Source organism: Sander lucioperca, chromosome 17, assembly GCF_008315115.2.
Source record: "Sander lucioperca isolate FBNREF2018 chromosome 17, SLUC_FBN_1.2, whole genome shotgun sequence".
NCBI lineage: Eukaryota > Metazoa > Chordata > Actinopteri > Perciformes > Percidae > Sander > Sander lucioperca.
In genome coordinates this window covers 27,808,110-27,813,213 of record NC_050189.1, presented here as the reverse complement: position 1 = coordinate 27,813,213, position 5,104 = coordinate 27,808,110, and the positions used below count along the sequence as shown (strand labels likewise).

At 44.9% G+C, this 5,104-nt stretch overlaps 2 long non-coding RNA genes across 2 annotated transcripts in view; both read left to right on the top strand.

Annotated features, from left to right (window-relative positions):
• The first annotated feature begins 1,104 nt into the window (after window positions 1-1,104).
• LOC118493683 overlaps window positions 1,105-5,104 on the top strand; it is a 13,335-nt gene continuing 9,335 nt past the window's right edge. The window contains exon 1 of the long non-coding RNA XR_004895634.1: window positions 1,105-1,118. This is a non-coding gene — a long non-coding RNA (uncharacterized LOC118493683). The remainder of the gene's footprint in view (window positions 1,119-5,104) is intronic.
• Window positions 2,410-3,698, top strand: LOC116060775. The gene is made up of 2 exons (XR_004107578.2): window positions 2,410-2,689; window positions 3,599-3,698. It is a non-coding gene; the product is annotated as an uncharacterized LOC116060775 (long non-coding RNA).

Here is a 5,104-nt window from a genome sequence, read left to right as displayed (position 1 = left end):
TTTGGCTCCTGGGCTTGCAGTAAATTTAAAATACCAGACGGCCTAACTGGATTTATGTCAGGTTTTTGTAATGAAAGACTTGGTTTCAGAGAAGTCAAATTGGTACCAAATTTCCAGAGTAAAGGCCCTGACACACCAACCCGATTTTCGGCCGTCGGACAGTCTGGCGAGGTCGGTGACTCGAGTCTGTTCGGTGCGTTCCGTGCCGTCGTCAGTCCGAGGAGCCGTCGGCCTTCATTTGGGCCGACCTGACATGCTGGTTCGGAGGGCGGGCAGTCGGACTCAATGACCAATCTGATTGGTGGAGCGCTAACCCGGAAATGACGAGCGGGATGAGCCTGACTAAGCCTCTCAAAATCAGAAATCTTTGTCGATCTGAAATGAAGACAGATTCAGCAGCTGCACGGCCTATTTCTCGCTTAAAATGTTTTCAGAAACACGTTTCGGTGAACTATCTTAGCTCGTATTCCGAACGAAGCCGCCATTATGCCCGGTTGTAAAATCCGGGAGCAGCCAGACCCACGTGACGCATTCATCCAATCAGCTGCCGGTTTTAATTCTTCGGGCGACGATACAGATTAGCGCCACCTGCTGTTATGGAGACGTATTACATCTCGCGCGCGCTCAGAACGTACGCTCAAATCAGGCATCGCTTCGGTGTGTTACGAGGCACTTTTTGGACCAACTCGAGGAGACGGCTGCTGACGGTCGGCCGTCGGGTTGGTGTGTCAGAGCCTTTTAGAAGCAGTACAGTGCTGGTGTTTCCAGTCAAACTAATCACTTCATTTTCTCTCAGAAACCACAAAGACTTTTAAGTATTTTTCTTCATCTTTTCCTCCCTCGTCACAGTTCCCTCTGAGCTCAGCCTGTTACCGAGATTTATAACGAACGCTAGTTGATTTACAACACTGGTGAACCGAATGTCCTGTATTATACGAAGATGGTGGATTTGTGCGCCTTGTCTCGGCCAATATTCAGTGAACAATGTTTTAATTAAAGTCACTTGCTTTGTGTTGTAAGCTTTATTTTCATGAATTTATGTGCGTGTCACCTTTGCACTGTTTGGTCTCTCGTTTTGTTTTGTACGTGACTGCAGTTCTGCCGCAACAGAAGTGAAAGTGAATCAAACTCCAATCAAGTTATCTTGTTCTTCTTGTAGAGACTGAGGCTGCGGTGGCACGTTGGTCCCACGTTCGTGTTCGGTGGGTATCGAACCCCCCAAATACTGCTTTGTTATCAGCCGAAACGTGTCCGTAACAACACGAAATGGAAGTTGTAATATTCCTGATTTGTGTCAAAGTCTTTGGTTGATTTTAATCAAAGTTTTGCCCATTTTTTTTTAAAGTTTTGTGTTTACACAATACATAGAGGGAGAATTTTTTTTTTTTTTAAATCTCAATATATCCTCCATTGAGAGGCTGAACATACATTTCACAAGTTTCTCAGTCATCTATAGGTCATACTGTAGTTATCCAGGGAAGGGTTAAACTCGAGGGCAACTGGACTTAGTTAAAGATGCTCCGAAGACGTTTCGTCTTTCACCTGAGAGACTTCTTCAGTGTTGTCAACACGGTAGAAAAACTCAGCTAAGTAACCTCTGTGTGGTGGCAGCATGCTGTCCTTTCCAACCCGTAAAATACGGACGCTTGTCAGCGCCAGATGTGATGCAAAAAGCACCCTTCAATGTGTGTGTAGAACGCACCGGGCAGAGCAGCAGCTCCGCGGCGCTTGAAGGTGACGTAGTATTCTGAGAAACAACGGTAGCGAGTACTATGAAAGGCTAAAATTCTGCTTCAGTTCGTGTCCCGTTGGGTAACGTGTACGCTTATCAGTTCAATTTTCTAAGCATAAACGGACATTTGGAAAAACAGAAAAATGGGTTTAAATATCCAATTTTTCATTTTTTTCCACCTTGACAAATTAAAAAATTGGATCTTTAAACTGTTTTTCCAATTTTCTGTTTTTATTCAGAGGATCAGAAATTGAGAAAATTACAAAATTGCGTCTGAGCTCCAATTATTCAATACTGTAATGATATTCTCTCCCTCTACTTTGTGGAATATGCAGCTCATTAACTGCATATGGACCAAAAAAAACTAAAAACTGATAGACTTTGGGGTCAGAGGTGCAACTGATGGTTTCGGGGAGGGGGGCGTAGCTAGGCGGAACGAGGGAGATAATACCATTACAGTTTTGAATAATTGGAGCTTAGATGCAATTTTGTAATTTTCTAAATTTCTGATCCTCTGAATAAAAACAGAAAATTGGAAAAACAGTTTAAAGATCCAATTTTTTAATTTGTCAAGGTGGAAAAAATGAAAAATTGGATATTGGAACCCATTTTCTGTTTTTCCAAATGTCCGTTTGTGCTTAGAAAATTGAGCTGATAAGCGTTAGGCTGACCCCGTTGGTCCCACGTTCGCGTTCCGTGGGTATCGAACCCCAAATACGACTTTATCAGCCGAAACGTGTCCGTTGCAACAAGAAATGGAAGTTGTAATATTCATGTATGCATTTTTTTTTGTTTAAGTTTTGTGTTTACACAAATATTTAAATTCAACTTCCTTTTTTACTACAATAACATTTTGTAGAAAAACTGCCTTTTTTCTCCCAAAGTAAAACGAACTTAAAATATTGCTTTTGGTATCTGCACCAAAAGTTACGTATCGCTTCAGCACTTCTATCGTACGTAATAACTAGGGCTGTGCTCGATTGAACAATCAATTGTATCGACTAATCGATTAGTTGATTTAATCGACAGATCTGTAAATCTGAGTTTCTCCGCAAAGAGTCATGCAAAAGCACCACTTTAATTCTTGTGTTTACCAGAGATGTGCTCGTACGTTTCTTGGAAATAAGCATAAAACATGACTAATCGACTAAAGAAATCTAAGTTGACTAAGACCAAAACGACCAATTAGTCGACTAATCGTCTAAGGGCCCTGACACACCAACCAGACAGCCGACCGTCGGCAGTAAAGCCAGTCGGACTGATCAGTCGGGTCCCGAGGTCCAAAAAGTGCCTCAGAACACACTGAGGAGACGCCGACTTGAGCGTACGCTCTGCACGTGCGCGAAACGTAATACGTCTCCATAGCAGCAGACGGCGCTGCTCTGTATTGTTTCCATTAACAGTCTGTTTATTTCCCAGAAAATGAGAACCAGCAGCTGATTGGACGAACGCGTCACGTGGGTCTTTTTTCTCCGGAAATTCACAGCCAGACTGTCATGGCGGCTCGTTCAGAATACGATCTCATATTGGACTAAAATAGTTCACCGAAACGTGTTTCTGAAAACATTTTAAGAGAGAAATAGGCCGTGCAGTTGCTGAATCTGTCTTCATTTCAGATCAACAAAGGTCAGTTTAAAAGATTTTCGTCAGACTTTGAGAGGCTCATCCGCTCCCCATTTCCGGGTGAGTCCCGACTGCCCTGTCCCCGACTGAACATGTCAGGTCGGCCCAAATGAAGGCCGACGGCTCCTCAGACGCCGACGGCACGGGACACACGGAACAGACTCGAGTCACCGACCTCGCCAGACGGCCCGACGCCCGATTACCGGGCTGGTGTGTCCTCTCTCTAAGAGGGAGCAGCCCTAGTAATAACGGAAGTTTTGAGCAATACCCAGCCTTGTTTTAACGAGTGGGACAAATGGAGCTGTTCTCCTCGTATCATTTTGGAAAATTGTAACGCTATTGTCTTCAAATTAAAGTGGAAGGGAACTGGGAAACCTTAAAATTATTTTGTTTTGTTTTACAAACTGGATAACGTTTCCAAAAACCCACTTCAACTCGGAAAATAAAACTGAAGAAATGTATCTTGTAACTATGACTTTAATGTCTCTTTTAAATATGACGAGCGTCTTGTAATTATGAGATACTGAGATAAGGTCTTTACGTAATGAGCTTTACAACCCATTCTCACTCCGAACTCGTATAATACGGACGCTTGGCCAGTGGCTCTCAGTGACACGCACGACGCAAAAATCACCGTTCAGTGTGTGTGTGTGGAACGCAGCGGGCAGAGCAGCAGCTATACGGGATTTGAAGATGACGTAGTATTCAGAGAGACAACGGTAGAGTAGTAGGAAAGACAGAAGGTTGTTTGGGTCAAACAGGACTTTCACCCAGGAGACCAAGGATTGCGTCCCGCGTGTCACGTTTCCTTAAACCCAACTGTCCCGTTCTTGTGCAGCGTCACGGAAAACGCACCTTTTTATAACCCCATCCACAATCTTTCCCTAAACTTAACTGATAAAGCCCGACTGTACGTCCACACCGCCGCCGACTTGATCTTCTAAAGATACCGGAAGTCGTTCATTTTCAATGGAAGCTGCTTCTCTCAGCTGCAAGGAGCGGAAAATCTGTCGGCGTCGCGTTTTGGGCGTTTTGAGCGACCAGAGCGTCAATCAGAAAGTTGAAAGTAGGTCAACTTTATGGTAATGAGCTATGATGCGGTTCAGCGGCAACCAATCAGAATATAGACGTCCTTCACGCTGGCTGATTCCAGAGAAACATACGATGTAAACTTTGGTTCCTACCAAAACATTAGTTCAGAGAAAAAGGAGGAGAAGCTCATCATGGCCGTTGCTGGGTTCCCTATCATTTATGATATTTGCGTATAGGGACCAGTTAACGTTACCTGCCGGTCACATGGTCTCTAAACAGTCCGCTCACGGTGAAGTCCTGCACGGATCAACAGCTGGCGGCTGCTCGCTCTGCCTGCACGCTGCTGCGGTTCAGCGGCTAATGAGCTAACTGCTAACAGACGCCGCTGCGACCAACAACCAATACACATTCTGTCATTAGATATGTAATTTATAAAAGGTTTCTAGTGTCAGTGTATTGGCCGTGCAGTGGCTGCTTGATTTTTTTCCATGATGAACATAGAATGCTGCTACGTCAGAGCGGCCAAAGCCTCAAACAGCTTCCCCGGACTTTCTGACAAGCGTCCTTGACCGGGCGGCCAGAGCTTCTTTGCAGCTCAAGTCGGCGGCGGTGTGTACGTACAGCGAGTCACACCAACCCGATCGGCCGTTGGACAGTCTGGCGAGGTCAGTGACTCGAGTCTGTTCGGTGCGTTCCGTGCCGTCGTCCGTCCGAGGG